At 36.4% G+C, this 20,584-nt stretch overlaps 1 long non-coding RNA gene across 1 annotated transcript; it reads left to right on the forward strand.

Moving 5' to 3' along the window:
• Positions 1 to 55: 55 nt before the first annotated feature.
• On the forward strand, positions 56 to 16,295 carry LOC105860426 (uncharacterized). The gene is made up of 3 exons (XR_001149033.2): positions 56 to 260; positions 4,481 to 4,581; positions 11,309 to 16,295. It is a non-coding gene; the product is annotated as an uncharacterized LOC105860426 (long non-coding RNA).
• The last annotated feature ends 4,289 nt before the right edge of the window (positions 16,296 to 20,584 follow it).

The following is a 20,584-nucleotide window of genomic DNA, read 5'->3' on the forward strand; positions in this document are numbered from 1 at the left end:
CGGCGCGGCCCCGCCCCTCAGGGCAGCGCGCCGTCACTCCAGGCTCTCAACTCGGGGACAGCCCCGACACAGATGTTATTGCAGAGGGACGTCTCAAAATTTTGCGCTGCCAGGGTGACCGAAGTAGGGCTTCAGAGCCACGAGCGGTCCGCACGCGACCCAGACTGCGATTCTGGGCAGTGGCCGCAGGATAGATGAGAACTAGCAAGCGGAGTTCGCTTAGCTTACAATTGCTTCTCTTCCCGCCTTAGTCTTCTCAGGTATCGTTGCCTCGTTATCAACTGTGTTGTTGTTGTTTTTGTTTTTTTTTTTTTCTGAAAAACTTTACTTGCTAGCCCCATCCACTCTAGCTGTGTGAGAACTTCCTTCCGTTTTCTAACTCTCACTACTTTTTTATTTGCTTGATTGGTTTCCTATTAATGCTGTTTCCCTGTTTGGCACACTAGAGAACTCAGTTGCAGTGCTAACTTGCAGTTAGTGTATGTTAGTTGCATGGGTTTTTTTCCCCCCTGGGACACACACACACATACACACGTACAAACTTTATGGGACAGATGATATTGCTCAACCCCTTCTGGTTTACAGATGAAAAGCAAGAGGCCCAGAGAGAGGGAGTGGCTTGGGGAGGGTGGTGGGGGAGTAGCGAAGGGAGCTAGCTAGTGGGTGAAGGCTGGTCTTCTGAACTGTTCCAGTGAGCCAGTCTGATCGCCAGCAATTATTAGGTAACACTGTTGCCACATGCCTCCTTGCTCAGTTTCAATATCACCCTTGTCTGTGAAAACGTCTCTGACTTTCCTGGCTGTTGTTGGTAATTGGGGCACCTTTCTCCCACTGAGCCTGCTGGGTGTCAGGCCCTGTAGACACATCAACAAGACCGGATTGATTGTCCCTGTCCTCTTAAGCACATGCATGTTTGCTCCCATCACACTGGTCTCAAATAAATATTTAGATATGCACCTTTTCCACCAGATTATAAGCATTCAAAAGGAGCAGGTTCAAATTATTCCGTTTTACCTCCGTAGATCCTGGTTTATTAACACTAAGGAAGCATCCTTGAATGTTAAAATAAATACTCTTAATATTGCCTTTTTGGTTTCTAAGCCCTAAAAGGCAATTTCAACGTGGGAAAAGAAGTAACCTTTGAAAGCTCAGAGGTGAAAATACTCTAATGTGGGCACAAAGTGTAAAGGCTAGAGTAGGGTCAAGATCTTACTTTTAGGTTATGGAGACCTTTTTAGGATGAAAAGCTGGCATTGTATAATTAAGCTAGCACATTTACTATTTAAAGATACATTGACAGAATAACATTGCCTTCCTAAATCTCTGGGAAAGAATATCATTGGTTATTAAAACATTAAAATGCTTATCAGTTGATCAATATTGAAGAGCCAGTTTAGTTGGAAAATTTTTTGATGGGTGTTATCAAATTAGCACATTTAAGCACATTGTGAAGATAGTTTAAAACAGTCTTTATTCAATGAATGGTAAGTAAAAAGGGATCTTGGGGACTTGTTATAATGGATTCATTTTAAAATTGGGAAATGGAGATTCAGAGAGTTGAGTCACTAATGTCATATTGCCACTTAGTGACATTCAGGAACAAACCTCAGGAACCTTCATTTTTAGTTTAGTTTATCTCCACTAATCTAATAATCTCAAAACTTATCTATCAAAAGTACATACTAGCTCTCCCTCCAAGCCATATAAGAAAAAACTGATCAGAGCCAAAGTTTTATTTTTATAACAAATATTTTATAGAAATCCTTTCCTATTCTGAAATGAAATTCATATATAATATAAGCTACTTACAAACTTAAAAATAAAAAGAAATACAGTACCAAATGTAATATAAAGGAAAAGTAAAAAGATATTTTAAATAAATTTCTAATAAAATAACATTTCATCATATAAAATGCCGAGCTATGAATGTACTAGAAAACATAATGAAACATTGAGATACTTGTCCTTCACACTTCTTTGTAAAATTGTAGAATCATAGTAAAAGTGACAGGTATCTATTTTCTGAGAACAGAAATAATTTCTGATGAGTTATAACTCTAATATTTTATCAAATGGTCACTCAAACACCATACTAGGGCTGTTGGCATTAGACAATTCTTGATCAAGCTTCCAGTAGGACAAAGTACAATTTTCTGTTGAAGATTTATCTTGACATTGTCTTCCCCCAAATTCAGTGTATGTCAAAATGGCATAAAATGAAAGAAAGTTTATAGACAAAGTTTATAGAATTTGTCACTAGGCCCACATAATTATAAGTAGGTTTATAAGAGGTATCATTACTTAGCAGTAGTTCTCAAAATGTGGCCTTAGGACCAGCAGGACCAGTAGCATCAATATATTTCTTAGTTTATTTTCCGTTGCTATAACTGAGTACCTGAAACCATGTAATTTATAACAACAACAACAAAAAATTATTTCTTCAGTTCTGGAAGCTGGGAAGTCCAAGGTCAAGGGCTGCATCTGGTGAGGGCCTTCTTGCTGACTAGGACTCTTTGCAGAGTCCTGAGGTGGCAGAGAGCATCACACAGAAAGGGGGCTCATGAGAGATGGCCAAATTGTCTTTTATAACAGACCCTTCTCAGGATAACTAACCCACTTCTTTGATAGCCCCAATCTATTAGTTTATTAGTTCATGAATGGATTAATCACCTCTCAAAGGTGCCACCTCTCAGCACTGTTTGGGGACCAAATTTCCAACACATGAATTTTTGGGGACAAACTGTAAACAAACCATAGAAACATCCCCTTGGAATTTGTTAGAAATGCAAATTCCTGAGCCCCCCCCCAATACCTGCTGAATAAGAAAATGTTTGAATAGATCCCCGCAATCTGCATTCTAACAAAGGATATGGTACAAGCCTAAGATTGAGAATCATTGGCTTAGAGATTGTGGGCAAGTCAGACTGTCCTTGTTTGGAGTCTGGCTCTGACATTCACACTGGCTGTGACAATCACAAGCTGCTTAATCTTAAGGAAGTTATCTTACTTCTTTTTGTGCCTTGATATTATTGTTTATAAAATGTGCATAATTATATCCTCTATGAATACTTCATCTGGTTTTGGGAAGACTAAATGAGTTAATATAGATTTCCATGGAGACCTGACTACATTTATTAGTGTGTATTTCAATTAGAAAAATTTTCCTTATTAATTAGACAGTAGGTTCCAAATCCTGTTCATTATAATTCCTAGTACCCTGAGTAATTCCTTGCCTTCCATAAGTGCCCAAATATTTGTTAAATATATTAATAATATAATGGACATAAATGTATCTATATTTTATGGTATTTGGCAAAGAGCATCGTGATTTCCATGTTCTCTGCCTCATGAATAAATTTGAAAGCCACTACACTGGAATGCATATGAAACAAAGAAAGATCTTAGAAATAGACGAAGAACTTGGCCTGCACAATACTATTTGGCATTATGTATATCTCTGTCATTGGTAGTAACAATTATAACCATAATAATTTTATTTATTTAGCACTTTACATTGTACCAAGCTAATAAATGCATTATCCCATTTAATTACCACACAATTGTATGAAGAGGCATTACCTAATTTCTGTTTTAACCTTGATAAAACTAAGGCTCAAAGCATTTATTAGGAAGTAATGCCTGTGAAAGAAAAGTGAGGAGGGAACAGAAATAGGAAGAGAAAGCCTTGGAGGACAATGTAGGTCTGACACCTATAGAAAGAAGGAAGGAAAGAGAACAGGGGAGAGAGATACTCAGAACTATAACTCTGAGATTGTCCTGGTCAGCCCAGCAGAGATCTCTGGTGCAAAGATTGCCCATAGAGGAGCTTGGCTTGGGCACAAATGGCCAGCCTCTGGTACCTGTGTTACACTTAGTCATTGGCCTTGACTGGAAAGCTGAGGTGGAACCTGAAGTAATGACAGATGGAGGCTGTCAGCAAATGCTACTCCTGTGGCAGGTGCTCTCTAGAAGAGAAATGGGAGCAGTGCACCACCATGGTGGCCACAGTGAGGAAACTTTTGTTTGAAAGTAAGGGCTGATCTACAAGCATAAAGAGGAGGCTGGATTATTTGTTCGAGCCTTTCGATGTCCCAGGTCCTGTACTCTATTTCTGTCCTTTTGCTCTTCTAGTCAGATGTCAAAACTCTCTCTCCTGTGACCTCAATTCATTGTATTAATAATCATCTGAATGACTGTCTTTTTCCCTAGGCTCCATGCTCCTTGATGGCAGTACTGTATTATTTTTTTAAATTACAAATTAGTTTTTTCAATGCTCAAGGATCACATAATTATGCGATATTCAAAGGATCCTTGTTTAATCTCCTTTATTAGAATATTTATTTTGTTGTCATGACTTCGTCATTCATTCTTTCAATAAATATTTATTGTCTACTATGTGCCAAGCAGTATTCTAGGCATTGAGGATACAACAGTAAATGAAACAGGCAAATTCTCTATATTAATGAAGTTTACATTCTAGTTGAAGGAACAAAAAATGGATACAAAAACAAGAGTATGGCAGATGGTGATAGATTCAACACGAGAAAGTGGAGGAGAAAAGCGAGGATGGGAAAGCCAGGGGTAAGTGTTGCTATTTTTGAGTGATTTCACTGATAATGATATTTAAGCAGATATGTGAAGAACTAAGGTAAGGAACAGTAAGAAGGCTTGTTTGTCTGGAATTGAGAGAAGTAGGAGATAAAACCAGAGAGGTGGTGGAGGTCAAGTTAAATAGGGGCTTATTAGGATGGCAGATAGCAGTTAGTATTGTCTTACCTGCTTCTACATTTAATTTGTTTTAATATGTTTTTTGGTTGAAGAATATGAAAAGGCTGGTATCTCAAGCCTGTAATCCTAGCACTCTGGGCGGCCGAGGCAAGAAGATTGCTTGAGCATGGGAGTTTGAGACCAGTCTGAGCAAGAGTGAGACCCAGTCTCTACTAAAAATAGAAAAACTAGCCAGGCATCATAGCACATGCCTGTAGTCCAGCTACTCAAGAGGCTGAGACAGAAGGGTTGCTTGAGCTCATGAGTTTGAGGTTGCTGTGAGCTAATGATACCACTGCACTCTAGCCTCGGTGACAGAGAAAGACTCTATCTGAATATATATGTGTGTGTGTGTGTGTGTGTGTGTGTGTGTGTGTGTGTGTGTAAGAAAAACAGCATTGCAGAGATATGTAATGGAAAAGGAAAAACCTTATGAACTACTGAAAGGGTTCCCACTGGTCCTTGGACCACACTCTGAGAACTGCTTCATTAGAATAATTTTCTAATCTGAGATTCTCTCACAGCTATCTCAAAAATGTACATCTTTCCTCAGAAGGCAAATAGGGACAAGCGGAGAGTGTGGTTAGATGACTACAACACAATTGCAAGAATGGAAAAACCACTGAAAGCACATTCCCTACTAATTGTGGGTCATTAGTGTCAGTTTTGTATATGTGGCATGAGAATATTCTAGGTTTATTCAATTAAGGTATAAAAAAAGAAGAGCATTTTTCAATTTGAAGTAAGAATTTATGAAGTTAGAAAAATAATAATTGTGCTTTCTATTTGAATACCATATCATCAGTTGCACAGTACATCCACATTTTATGTCAATCTGAGAGTGATCTCCCACATAATGTTACTCCCATTTTACAGGTAAGGAAACGGGCTCAGAAAGGATAAATGACTTTTTCCTAGGCACATTGTTTCTGAGTATAACGCTGACAGCCAACAAAAGACTTCTGGTTTTAAATTAGAATGTTAGAATGGAATTAAGAAAGTGAGGTTTTAACTAATTATTGGTGTAGTCAAATATATAATTAAGAAAAATGAAGGTTTTAAGAGTGAACTGTGCAGGTGATACATGTTGAGCAGCTGTGGAACTGTGAGTTACTGAGATAGTCTCTACTGTCTGATCCCATTCTCACTTCACTATTTATTTCTGTTAAATGAACCCAAGTTTTTTTTTTTTGTTGTTGTTGTTGTTTTTAATGATTTAAACATCTTTAATGAAAACAACGTTTGACAATTAGGAAATTGTTAAAGTTTTGTTTTTTAAACACCTCAAACCATGTTTATATCAGAGGTCGAGGTCACTAGAATTCAAAGCAGGAGGGACACATGAAACGGTGAAGGAGGGATAAATTCCCCCTCAAAAGCAGCAATTGTTCTGGAACAAGAGATGCAGGCTGATCTCAAAAGCTCAAATATGGAAGAAAAGCATATGTTACAACGCTAAATGTTCATTTCGATCTTATTTATCTCTAAATAACATATGGTACGTGGCAATGAAAAGCAATATTGACACACGGCACTTGCGTGGATGTGGCGTCTACACGCCCTAGCCTCTACAACATTCCAACAAAGGAATGAGATTTGTAAGTTCTTTCTTCAGCAATTTATCTCAGAGTAACTCATGAATTTCACGGCTGCTTTGCATGTCTGACTTCCCTGTCTCTGGTTTTAGACCCAGATTTATTTTATTTTATTTATTTATTTATTTATTTATTTATTTATTTATTTATTTATTTTTGAGACAGAGTCTCACTCTGTTGACTGGGCTAGAGTTCCGTGGCATCAGCCTAGCTCACAGTAACCTCACACTCCTGGCTCAAGCGATCCTCCTGCCTCAGCCTCCCCAGTACCTGGGACTACAGGTATATGCCACCATGCCTGGCTCATTTTTTCTATATGTTTTTAGTTGTCAGCTAATTTCTTTCTATGTTTAGTAGAGACGGGGTCTCGCTCTTGCTCAGGCTGGTCTCAAACTTCTAAGCTCAAACGATCCTCTCACCTTGGCCTCCCAGAGTGCTAGGATTACAGGCGTGAGCCACTGGCACCTGGCCTAGACCCAGATTTAAAGGGCTCCCGTGATGAGGTCAAACTGCCTTTCTTAAGATCCATGGATTTGGGACCTTAATTGCAGCGGCAAAAGTCCCATCACAGCGGCACCTAAATTAGCGCTTGCTTTAATAACCTGCGCATTCACTAGGCGGGCCCAGGAATGGCAGCCATCTGAGAATTCTGGGCCCCACAATGGTCTAGTCTCGTGATGAAATGTCACACGGCAGTCACATGGAGTGGGTGGCAGCCACCTGCCGCAAAAGGGATGAGTCTTAGCAATTTGATATGTGAAAAATACAGTTCCAAAAGATTACAAATTAAGAACCACTAAAATTTTAAAAGCACATGTAAGGAATGCATAGATGCTATAAAGCAAATAAAAAGGAAAGCCAGGAGGTAAGGGACTGCGTTCTGGATGGTGGTTGTCCAGGTTAGGGACAGGCAAGTGGAGAAGGTGCTGAAGGCGTAGATGTAGGTATTGTCAGAGGCCTGGCTTTGGGGGTGAGTGGTGAACCCAAGTTTTGAAATCAAAATTTTGAGAAGCAGTATTTTTCCTGATGGACAAGGATTATCCCATAGGCCATATGGAGTAAGAGCAATGCTGAAGAGCTAAGGGCAAATTAATGAGTGTGTCCACTTTGCTGTTTCCACCAATATTGCTCTGGTTCATCATTTCTTCCTGGACTACAGGAATTACCTTTTGCTTTTCATCTACTTTTTCTTGAATTTAATGCACAAGCCAGGAACCTATATGTCATCCTTGTCTCTTTCCTCACCAGTCCCCCACCGCTTATGAGATCAGCCAAAGTGTCCTACTGAGTACCCTCACCACTGTGCTTTTTTATTTAAATGTAAATCCTATCTAGTTACTCACTTGCTTAATACCTCTCAGTAGGTAGCCTTTTTATCATGTTGAAATAAAATCCTGCAAGGCCTTGCATGATTGGCATCACCTGTCCTTTTGTTCCTCCAGTTGCTCACTACCTCAGAAACTCTTGCTTTGTGTTTGATGCTAAAACTTTCCACATAGTGCTTAAACTGCCTGCAATTATTGCATTTTCTTGTGTATTATGTATCTACCCTACTGAAATATAAGCTCCAGGCAGCTTGAGCCTTGTCTGTCTTGTTCACCACTATATCCCTAGCATATAGTAGGTGCTTAATAAATATTCATCAAATGTTGACTGAAACTACTTACTCTCCTGCTTTAAGAATCAAGTTTATTGGGAGCAAATTTTCCCTGGGCAAACACTTCTGTCAACAGATAATTAATTTTATATTTCTTATCTCATACTGTTCATTTTTGGAGATATTCATCTAGCATAAGAGACCAACTTGTGAGCCCCAGCAACATCTGAGATTTTTATGTTAACATACTAGTGTGGATTAGTTTGGAAGCTGTGGAACTTGAACCTGGACTATTTTATAAATATGTGGCTTGCTAACCTTAAGTCAAGTTATAAATACATGTTGGGCAATAAGAAGCCTAAACCATGTGTCAGCATTTTATTTTCAAAATTTTGCAATTTGAGCTGACTTCCCTTTTCTCTATATGTTATTGCTGAGAGGAAATTACAAAGTGAAACAAGGTAAATTCTAAAACAGCAAAACTGTAGAGGGTTCTGGTATGAGGAGAGCACAACCAAGCCAATAGTTGGTCTAAGGGTGGCAGGTTTAAAGGTCAAGGCTATCAGTTTCTCACAGTTGAAAAAGTTCATTCCGTTTCCAAGAATCAGATAACTTACCCAAATAATGATTAGGGAACATTTAAAATATTTTATTTGTATAGTCAGTTGAAAAGATCAAGATCATTTATGTATTCCTCTTCCACTTTAAACAACACTCGGCACCTGTACAACAGACAGACAGACAGATAATGTAAACAAATAACTTTACTGCAGATACTAAAGATTAAGACAACAGAACTCTAAGGAAAAAAAAAGACCTCAAATCTATCATCATTTTCATTTAGGGCTACCTTTTTCTTATCTTTGTCTCTTCTACTTAACTGTATTTTTACTATCTGATCAGATATAAAATTCTAGAAATTTTACTTGACATTACAGTTGTTGTGGTTTTTTTCCCCCCTAACTTCTCTTTTCCCCTTTTCTTTCCCATGTACACCCTGCCAAGCAAGGTAATATATGTTCTCTTCCTGGTGTGTATCCTGTGTATCCTTCCAAAACTTTTACTGAACTTACCCAATCATTTACAAACAGGTATGAGCAGCAGGACACATGATATTTAAGGGCACAGGTTCTGGAACCAGGATGCCACGGTTTGAATCCTGGCACCAAACAACTCTTTCTACCTATAGTAACTTTGGGAAACTGATCTCTTTTGACTTTCTTTCCTCATCTGTAAAACCAGGATAATAAATAGTACCTGCCTTATGGGGTTGTAGTGAGGTTTTGAATAAATTATTATGTGAAATGCTTAGAACAATACTGTCAGCACCATAAAAGTGCTATTATTACTTTGATGCATAAATGTATGGATTTTGTGGGGTTTTTCTTATTTTTATGAAATGGGAGCATATTATTAATATACACATTTTGCCACAAACTGATTTTTGTTCTTTATTTCTTTCATCTCATTCTCAACTTGATTTCATCCTTCATACAATTCTTTCATTCTCAAAGATGTGTTACAGAAATCACTTCACATGAAGATATTGAATTCCTTTATGGAAGATAGTGCCCTAAAATTTAAGATACATAACAAATCCTTTTAGCTGTTTTCTTATCACTAGATATTTGGATTATTTCCAGGTATTCTGGCATTATTTTTGTTATTACAAATAATGTTACAACAACAATTATTGAACACATATCTTTTATCTATTCCTACAGATATTTTTATTTCTATAGGATGGTGGCAGGAACTAATTGCTAGGTCAAGTAGACATTGCATGTGATAAAGGTCCAGAACAGCCTGAACAAATCACATTTCTACCAGCAACATCGGAGGGAGTCCTCCCACACCCCCACCCTGCCCCTTCCTCGAAAACCTCCATGCCTCAATGAGTTGCTTTACATTTAAATATTTCAAATGATTTAAAGTTGGTTGAAATATTTCAAATAATTTAATTTTAACATTCTGTCTCTGAACCATCTAAGATCTACTTTGGTATATGATGTGATGTATAAGTTCAATTGTCTTTTCATACAGAAAAGACAGAACCAGAACCATTTATTAAATAAACCTTATTTTCTCTCTAAAGTTAAATACTAAGTTTTAATATATACAATTCCCATGAATGCCAGAGTGTTTTGTTTTATTTTGTTCTAGTGATCAGTTATTTTTCATAGTTTTCTCAGCTATTCCCAGAAATTTTCCCCCTCCCTATAAATTTTAGGATCACTTTGTTTTCAAAATTTTTTATCAATTAAAATTGTATGTTTGTGCTACATTCCCTGCTTCCCCTTTATTTTTACTTAATGGAGCGTTCGATGGGTATAAATTTTGGATATTATTTTTAAAGAACCAAATTTAGATATGTTTATCTACCCTAATACTTTTTTGTTTTCTATTAATTAATTTTATCTTTTATTTGTAGTGACTTTTTCTTCCTACTTTGTCTCATTTTATTTTTTCTTTTCCTAATGTATTAACACAATTATTTAGTACCTCAGTTTCAATCTTTTCCTGAAATAATAGAGGTATTGGACTCTGTGCTCTATCTTCATCTAGGATAAGCTGTAGCCAACAATTTCCAAGTTTTTCTGTAGGTTAGTAAGGAGTCAATTTATTACTTTAAGTAGTTAAGCTTTTATTATAATTTATTGTCCTATTTTATTAGATTGTTCTGAGAATGTGGCCTATAAAATGTCAATATTTAAAATTTTATTAATGCTTTCTTTGTGGCCAAGTTCATGATTGAGTTCTATAAAATGAACATATAAAGAATTATATATTATCTGTTTAAAAGACCTGTGATAATTATAATGGTATTAAAGTAATATTCATAGTAATTATATTAAATCTTTCTAAGACCTTGCTTATTTTTTGTTACAGCTTTCGGCTATGAAAGAGTAATTGAAATATCTGAATATAACTTCATTCTAAGCAACTTATTTAATCATTTGTTCTTAATATGTTTAGTTGCTGTGTTATTTGATATATTTCCATGTACATATATTTTCTTTAAATTTATACTTTGCCTAGGTGTTCCATAATCACCCTCTTTTTTGGAAATTCTACCTACGACTGTAGCCTCAAATGTTCCCTCAGATACCTACCACCGTGCCAGTCCTGGGTGTTGTCCTGTTCCAACATCTAGTTAATATTGAATTTAGTAATATGCTGAAATCAAACAAACAAACAAAAAAAGTAAAAATATTAAAAAGTATAATATATAAAAAATGATTGAGTTTAGAATGAGACAATGCTAAGAATGCAAATTTATACTATTATTGAATGCTTTAGGTTTTTAATTTCTAATATATATATTTTTCTACTTCTATTATTTTCATAGGCCTTCACATCAATGTAGAGTACAGAGTACCAACAAGAGTATTAGTAGTAAACTAAGAGGAACAGAGAAATTGAATTAAAGGTGAGAGCATGGAGAGACACAGAAGGTACAGTTATAATTCCTTTTTTTAATAATAATTACCATTTGTTAAATGTCTACTATGTGTAGACACTATGTACATGTTCACTGTCTAATCTTTATAGGTATGAGCAGGTATTATTCATTTAGAAATGAAAGTGTGTTCAGAACAAAGAGATCAAGTATCTTGATAAATGTCATCCTGTTGATAAGTGGCTGAGCTAGAAAGTTTGGTTGATTTCCAGTGCATGAAAAGTCTGAGTCTCCCTACCTATTTCTTTCCACTGCACCACATGGCCTTACTTGTATACACTAAAAAGATTATCTAGATATTCTGAATAAATGGTCATCCGTAGATAATAAAAGAAGTATAATACTTTTTTAACCTTAAAAACTGTATTTATTCAATAAACACTTATTCAACATGGTACTGGTATTGCACCTACTAAGCAAGAGAAAATAACAGTAGTTTGGAAAAAAATAAATTCAAATGGGGATATGTTTTTGAAGTACTTGTGGGGTATCCTAATTGAAATGCCTAGGAATAAGCTGAAAATTGGTGTAGGACTCAGGGGAAGGATCAATCATTCAATAAATATTTATTGGGCACCTACTTTGTTCAAGGCATAGACAAAACCTTAGCATACCCACAGGATATTCAGGGTACCTTAGGTATTGGCTGAAAACAATTTTTTTTAGTCACCACTAAGGAAATGAGCATCGACATTACAGGAGTAGAGAAGATTACTCAAAGGATACTTATATATTTTTTTTTTTTTTTTGAGACAGAGTCTCACTTTGTTGTCCAGGCTAGAGTGAGTGCCGTGGCGTCAGCCTAGCTCACAGCAACCTCAAACTCCTGGGCTCAAGCGATCCTCCTGCCTCAGCCTCCCGAGTAGCTGGGACTACAGGCATGCGCCACCATGCCCGGCTAATTTTTTATATATATATCAGTTGGCCAATTAATTTCTTTCTATTTATAGTAGAGACGGGGTCTCGCTCTTGCTCAGGCTGGTTTTGAACTCCTGACCTTGAGCAATCCGCCCGCCTCGGCCTCCCAAGAGCTAGGATTACAGGCGTAGGATACTTATATTATGCAGAGTAAGAGGAGGGGAGAAAGGGCTAAAGACAGCTTAACAATCAATAAAATTTAATAAAAAAGTTTTAGAAAAGGGGTTCATGAAAGCAAAATTAAGAGAATCTAACTAAGAACCAAGAAAGAAAGAGTTATATGATGGAAGCTAGAAAGAGGAAATGTTGAGTCTTATCTTTAATGAATGAATTTTTGCTTCAACTATCATCTCTAAGTCATAAACATGTTTGGCTTCTATCTTCAGGACCATGTGCCAAATTGGTGTCCCATTTCTTGGGCTTAAGGCAAAGGCTCCCAGTTTATTGGAATGCTGGTGAGAAACTTGGAGTTGATAGTACCCGAATCCTCTATAGCTACAGTCCCCAACCCCTGGGCTGCAGACTGTTACTGGTAGCCTGTTAGCAACTGGGCTGCAGCAGGAGGTGAGTAGCAAGTGAGCAAAGCTTCATGTGTATTTACAGGCGCTCCCCATCGCTCACATCACCACATAAACTCCGCCTCCTGTCAGATCAGTGGCAGCGCTAGATTCTCATAGGAGCACAAACCCCACCGAAAACTGTGCATATGAGGGATCTAGGTCGCATGCTACTTATAAAAATCTAATGCCTGATGGTGGGAGGTGAAGCTGAGGCAGTAATGCTAATGCTAGAGAGTAGCTGCAAATACAGATTATCATTAGCAGAGAAGTTTGACTGTACAATAAATGTAATACACTTGAATCATCCTTAAATCTCACCCACCACCCTGCCAGTCCTTGGAAAAATTGTCTTCCATAAAACTGGTCCCTGGTGCCAAAAAGGTTGGAGACCACTGCTCTAGAGAACTTAGGCTGCCTGAAACTGCATTATGGCCACTCTTGATGCATACATCTATGAGCATTAGTTCATATGTTATAGCTCTGTAACATTGATGAGCATCCTGTTAAGCCTGGTAAGTTCCATTATACCACATTGTGGCATATACTGAGAATTGCTTTTAAAAAAAATCCTAATATCAACTTATCATTTTTCTTAAATGATAAGTTTACCCTTTCTTAAAAGGGTAAAGAAACATTACCACAATTTGAACTTGCTAGTTACTTAGAACCTGAAATGAAGATAAATAGGAATTATTATGCCATGCTGGACTATCTCTCATGATTTTCCTTTGCAAAACTTAAAAGTTGTAGACAACAGACCTACTACACAATTTCAGGAACTGATAAAAACTCATTTGCACATGATTCACATGACATGCCTGATAGTCAAAATGAAAGTGTGTGTGGTCTAATTTCCTGAACAAAATGAAGTTCAACATGGCTCCCCAAAAGACTAGGAAAATAAATTGTTTTCTCTGTGGTTATAATTTCTGACTTGGTTAAATTGAATTTACTAATAGGGAAATTATTGATTCAGAGGTATTATGAGACATCGCTATAGACACAGAGATAATATATTTAGAGAATTTCCATGATTCTCCCTGATAACCTAATTTACATGAAAATATGTTATTGTTAAATCATACAAATATTAAGAATTTTACTGAAACATTGATTATATTGGAAAAAGTATCTGCTGGGAGCCTGAAAACCTGGCTTATAATTATATCTCTGCTACTAACTCATTTGGACCTTGAGAAAATCAATTCAAATAATTGCCCCATCTACCTCATTAGATTGTTACGAGAATTGAAGACAATTCTCTCATTCGAGAAAGAGTCATTCATTCAAGAAATATGCGCAAATGCTTACTGTGTGTCAAGCTGTGTTCTCTTACCAGGATTCAGTGATGAACATGGCAAATGATACCCCTGTTCTCATGGAGCTTGCATTTAAGCCAGAAATAAAAACAGCAGTTACATGTGGGAAGAGTATCACAAAAGGAAATATCAGATATAATGGTAATATATGGTAGTTTGGGAAGTCAGAGAAGGACTCTCTGAGAAAGTAACATTTCGACTGAGATCTTATAGGTTAAGAGTTGCATATGCCACCAGCATTCTAAGTAAAAGGAACAACATGTGTAAAGGCCTATAGGAATTTGAGGAAGTGTGAAAAGTTCAAAATAGCTAAAATCGTGAGTAATGGGGAAGAAGTAAAAGACGATTGTTGCGGACACACATTGTGACATGGCTAGTGAGAACAAAACTTGGTTCAAACTATTTGGAAAGCATTTTAGTAATATGGAATAAAAATCTCAAAAATAATCTAGCCTTTGACTCTATAGTGTTATATCAACATAGTTATGTTATTAGAAATCATATGAAATACAGAAAAAATTAAATACAAAGATATGCATTAATATATATTTGTAATAGAGAAAAATGAAAAACTCTAATTATATAGGAATGAGTAAAATATATGGTATGTGCAAATGAGGAAATGTATATATAGCTAATAAAAGTCTGTATGTGGAGTTCATGATAATATGAGAAAATATTTATGCTAGAACATAATTTATTTAATAATACTAAGAGAAAGAAGCATGAGGCAATGCAGAGGTGGGCCCAGGTAAATAATCATCTTACTGTGGATCTGTGTCACAACTGGAAAACTCTCAGATGAGGATATCCTGATCTTATATAGGGACTTCTGGTAAACCTGTCTATCCTCTGGAATAAGACAGTATTTTTATTATCTCGGAATGTCTCCAAGAACATTTGCTATCCTAGTCAGCAAGTAAATCTGTCATTTGACCTATAGGGAGTTGCTATTTCGAGCTTTCAAGAGGCTCTTTGCTATGAGAACAACCTTGAAAAGATAGCCTAACAAAGCTCTGTAGAAATGCCATAGAGAATTATGTTCACAAAGTCCTATTTTTTACTTTTAAATTATTTTTATTATTTTAGTGTTAATAATTATTAATGTTATATTAGGACAGATTACTGTAATGAGCACAGGGTATTCATAATTATGTAAAAAATGGAAAGTTGGCTACATAGTAACTCAGATTCCCCTCCCCCTGCAATAAGCATTAGCCAATCTAGGGAAGCTTCTGCCACTAACTAGATGTGGCAACTTCTCTGAGCCCTAGTTTCTACTAAATGGCAGTTCAAAACTATGCTGTCTAAACTCAAATCTACTTTAAATTATATAATTTATTCCACATGTAGGAACAACAAAAAAAAGTCACCACAACTGAGTGAATAAAATCATTCAGATTACATTATTTGAAGAAAATTATCCAGTCATAATAGTAACAGTATATGGTTTAATTAATTAAGTCAAGTGATCCAGTACATTATCTATGTGCAGAAAGACCTTTATAAATATATTTTAAAATAAAATTCAAGTCATTAAATTCTATGTGTACATTAATTCCACAGAATATTTCTGGAACCAAAAGAGCTGTGGTTTTAGAAAGAAATGTTAATGAGATATGATAAATAAAAATTACTGGTAACTTAAACATATAGAAACAGATAAATTAGAAAGTTTAAAAATATATGGTTTATTATTTTCTACATTCAGACCCAGCTATGATGTCCTCAATTTGTAAGATGTTATGAAAGAATATGGTCCAATAATTACATTGGGAAAAGAACATTAGTGTTAGAAGACTTAACTGGCAGCCAGCCACTTACTATATATAAATATCTCATCTTGGGGAATATCTCTGAGGTTTAGCAGAATAGCTAAACTTATAAAGTTAAGATAATTCTCACCTAAAGAGCTGTTGTTAAGATCACATGTAATGACACATATGAAATTACTTTGTAAGTACTTTGTAGGATCTACTATATAATAGAAATGTAAAGGTTTATTACTGTTAAACTGAGTGGTAATGACTCTAATGCAGAGAATAATGTAATAAAGGTTGTGTGTTATAAATGCAGTGTGGGAAGACCTCAAAGAGGGAGCCATTGATTCTCCTAAAAGTAAGGAAGAGACTTGAATTTAAACAGGTGAGGTTGCAGTTAGTTCATAAGGGTTGCAGGTTTTATATTACAGATAGAGATATTAATTCTTTTGAGTTATTAAGAAAGCCCTTCCCATTATACCAATTATGCTTAGTCATTCTGTTACATACATAGTGAAGGATTCTGGGTCTCCTAGGGATAAAAGTGGGTGCTTCTGCATGCATTTCACTCGCGCAAATGGGCTTTCAGTGAGGCTTATGGGAGGTTCGCTTGCGCGGTAAGACTCAGGTCGTGCAACTCCCAACTGTCCAGTCAAGGTGGTTCTGTGGTGACATCTGAGACATGGGGAGGTCCCAATCTGGGCACTATAAAACAGGATGCAGACTATTACTAGCCCCTTTTTGCCCTTTCTTTGGCTCTCCATTTGTTGCAACAATGGGTCCAGTTGTCATCTGTGACATTTGTATCATGCTTTGCAAACCTACATCCTGCTCTTGCCCTATGATCTTATCTTTATTTTTCTCTCCTCAATAAACCTCTTTTTCATGCTTGCCTTACTTTGGCATGTCTGGTCATTTTCCAGCCATGAGTGTGTCAAGAACTGACTTTTCAGACTGAAACCTGACAATTCCTTCTTCTGTACAACAGATTTACAATGTACCTGCTTCCACCACCATATTGATTGTGTTGATTATTTAATTCATGTATTTGTCTGTCTCCCTGAGCATGCTTCTAGGTGGTGGGCATGCCAATAAAAATAAATTTTTACTGAATTTAATTGCCCCTGGTTAAAATGCAAACACTGCTGAGAACTATAACAAAATATGCCTATGATATGACTTCACCAAAAAAATTTAAAATTTATTTCTAACTTTAAAGTTAATTGGGGCAAAATTATAGGGATGTAGGAATCATCTTCTTGTGTTGTTTCAGTCCCTGGGGTCACAATTCCAGTTGAGTAGGTTTCTTGGTATGGGCTGCTGGTTCATTGGGTGGGTCACCCAATCCACTGAAATGTGGGGACTGGAAAATATAACAACTACCTTTAGGTTTCAAAAGGTGATGCTATCTATGGAGAAAGTTAAGAATCTTGTGGATACCAGCTGCATGGCTCCAGAGTGGCAATTATAGAGAAGCAAACAGGGGGATAGTTACTAATGACTATCATTATTTTTAGCTAGGCTTGTGTATTATTTTAGCTAGGCCCTTACCACAGTTCTTGCTGTGCACCCCATTATTGATTTGGGAAAAAGGCGGTTTCACCGCCCCAATGTGTGTAACCCATTGTTAGTTACACCATTACCTGCTCCAAGACATGTGACCCCCTCATTTAAAAGTCCATGATATCCATTAGTTGGGCAGATAGATTTGAGGCAGCTTCTCCCAACAAGATGTCTGTTGTATTAAAAAATTCCTTTCTTTCTTGGCAGTCCTCATTGTCTCAATAATTGGATCTCTGTGTGACGAATAACTCAACATAGGCTGAAACCCCATTGCAGTTCCAACATTAATATGGTTAAATAGGTTAATAATGCTATCAGAAGTATCTCTTTCTTGAATGAAAATTTCAGCATCTCTCACATGGGGTGAGGAAAGCAAGGGAAGTTTAACTGAAAGAAAACTTAACCAGGTAAGAGAAAAACAATGTTGAAACTGCTTTCAGTTATTAATTTTGCTAAATAATTAGCAGCAAAAATATTGACCAGGTAAAAGAATAATTTAGGAACTGTTTTACCATTGTTATGTTTGTTATATAATAACCCAAATGCATGTTCAACAGCCCTGAACCTTCTCCCTCCCCATTCTGACAAGTTTCCCAACCCTATTCACCTTTGCCCCTATTTATCCACCTCTCCTTATCCCTCAACCTCCATGAAGAAAGGAGGGGAACAAGATTTGTTTTTCTCCCAAGCATCATGTGCTACTGACTGTGTCTGTTTGGTTCTGCTCTATCCTCATTAACTAGCAACTGCCTATTGAATGGAAGAACTGATACTTGTTTCTTTAAGCTGAAGTATCTGAAGCACCTGCAGAACCTGCCTTCCCAGTGGAAAATTGAGAGCATAGTCTAATCTTCAGCTCTGTTTTTGGCTAAGATGCCTGCTTTTGTGAACACAGCTTCTTCTCTGCTTATGGGGAAGGAATAAGGGCAAAGCCAGCTCTAGTGGCTTTGTCAAGTTTGAATTCTCACTCTTTCTGCTCCCCCTCAGGGCTTTTCTTCTCTGCTCAATTGCAAATTATTTGTTTCTCCCAGGGAAAGGATTTAAACTTAACAAGGCTCTTTAGTGATTGCATTTCAATTTTCTTTTTGAACAAATACATATTCTTGTAGTGTGTAACAAAGGCCCCCTTTACTGGCTCTCACCACTCTCGGGCCCATATCTTAAGCACTTTGTAACAATAAAAGCTAGTGATTATTGAGTCTTTATTAGGTACCAAACCCTTCACTACTATTCTTGGAAGAAGGTACTATTACAGACAAGGAAAAGAAGGCTGAGAGTCCTTAACTGCTGAAAGTGACAAGGCAACAAAATGGCCCACTGGCACTGAAAGCCAGTGCTGGGGCTCTGAAACCAGTGCTCTGGAAAGAAACCCCAATAGAAAAATGAACAAGTGATATGAATTAGCAGTTTAAGTGAAATAACAATACTTTAATTCTGATCAGTAATTCAAAATACATATTAAAATATATATTAATTTAACCTACAGGATTGATAAAAATGTAATAGATCAATCTTATCCAGTTTGAATAATGTGTGAAAAAATAGGCATTTTGCTGTACTTTTGATGGGTGCAACAATAGAAATAACCTTTCTTGAAGAGAAATTTGGAAATTTGATCAAAATTTTTAAATTCACATATTGCTTTGACTTTGCAATTCCATGGGTGAAGGGTTAATTATAGCATTGCTTATAATAATACATAGTGAGTAATGTGTTAGTGGTTAAGAAAATTAAGGAAAATTCATACTACAGACTATTTATAGAGCTGTTTAAAAAGAATATTTATGGAGCTATTCAAAAAAGAATAAGACAGAGCTTTGCAGACATAGAAAGATGGTCAAAATGCATGATGTGAAAAAAGTTACCTGGTAAAAGAATATGTGTAACTTCATCATTGCATATAAAAGGAAAGAAATTGTCTCAGATAATCAGAAAACTCTTAGCAATGGTTGCTTTGAGGTGGGGATAGGGAGATGTATATACTTCCATGTTTCAAATGAGAACTATCTCTGATATTCAAGGAAGCTATGATTTTTATCATCTGACTTTTTAATATTGTAAACTCAGTACATAAAAATTTTAAAGCAAAATTTCAACTCTAATTTATTTAAGACAAGTGTTTTTATTTTTCTATGTTTCCTTTTCCCTTTGCATATATTATTTGACTTCTTTATTTGTGCCATGCACCATCCTGGACAACCACAGTGCTATAATGCACAGGCAAGCCCACTCTTACATACATACGTATGCACACACACAAATATCCCTGCTCTCATAGGTCTAATAGACTTCATCTGTGTACATACATAAGTTTATTACATCCCTGTTGCATAGAACTCATGCCTACTATTCTTTTGCTTGAAATCATATTATATTACCTAAATTTAATAATAATGACATTGAATATGCCATCAAAGACAAGCCTCAAAATGTACAGAATTATTCCCCTGTAGTTGGGTATTTATGATATGTATACACTTTCTCTGGTAATGGATCTGTTTTCTAATGAGTTATTAGTATCTACATGTAAATCATTGAGGGTGCTAAGGAGAAAATTGGAGATTGGGCCAAAGAGATGTTTCTCAAGAATCCTTTTACTACACAGGCCGACCCAGTAGGGGAAACAGGTGCCTTAATATCTTTTGCTTATTGTGTACCTCCACTAAGCCAAGCACTTTGCATATACACCTCTTTTAATTCTCACAGTAACGGTACAATATTAGTATGTTTATCTGACCAATGAGAAGAGGTTGTAAGAAGGATATGATTTACCACCACTTCAAAAAAATCTCCTTTTATCATTGCCTCATGCAACTCAGAAACTTGATTAATGCTTACACAATCATTGCATTTAATCTTCCAACTCTAGCCAGATACATACCCTTATTCCTACTCCAGATGTACCTAAGACTTCTTTTTCTACTTTGAATGAAACCAGAGGGATAAAAAGAACATAGGATCAGAAGCTGCTGAGGCACTTGATGTGAAGGGAGCAAAGACAAAGAGGTAGCAAGGTGACTTTAATGAAGAAGCTGAGAAGAAACT

The sequence above is a fragment of the Microcebus murinus genome, chromosome 4 (assembly GCF_040939455.1).
Source record: "Microcebus murinus isolate Inina chromosome 4, M.murinus_Inina_mat1.0, whole genome shotgun sequence".
NCBI classification, from domain to species: Eukaryota; Metazoa; Chordata; class Mammalia; order Primates; family Cheirogaleidae; genus Microcebus; species Microcebus murinus.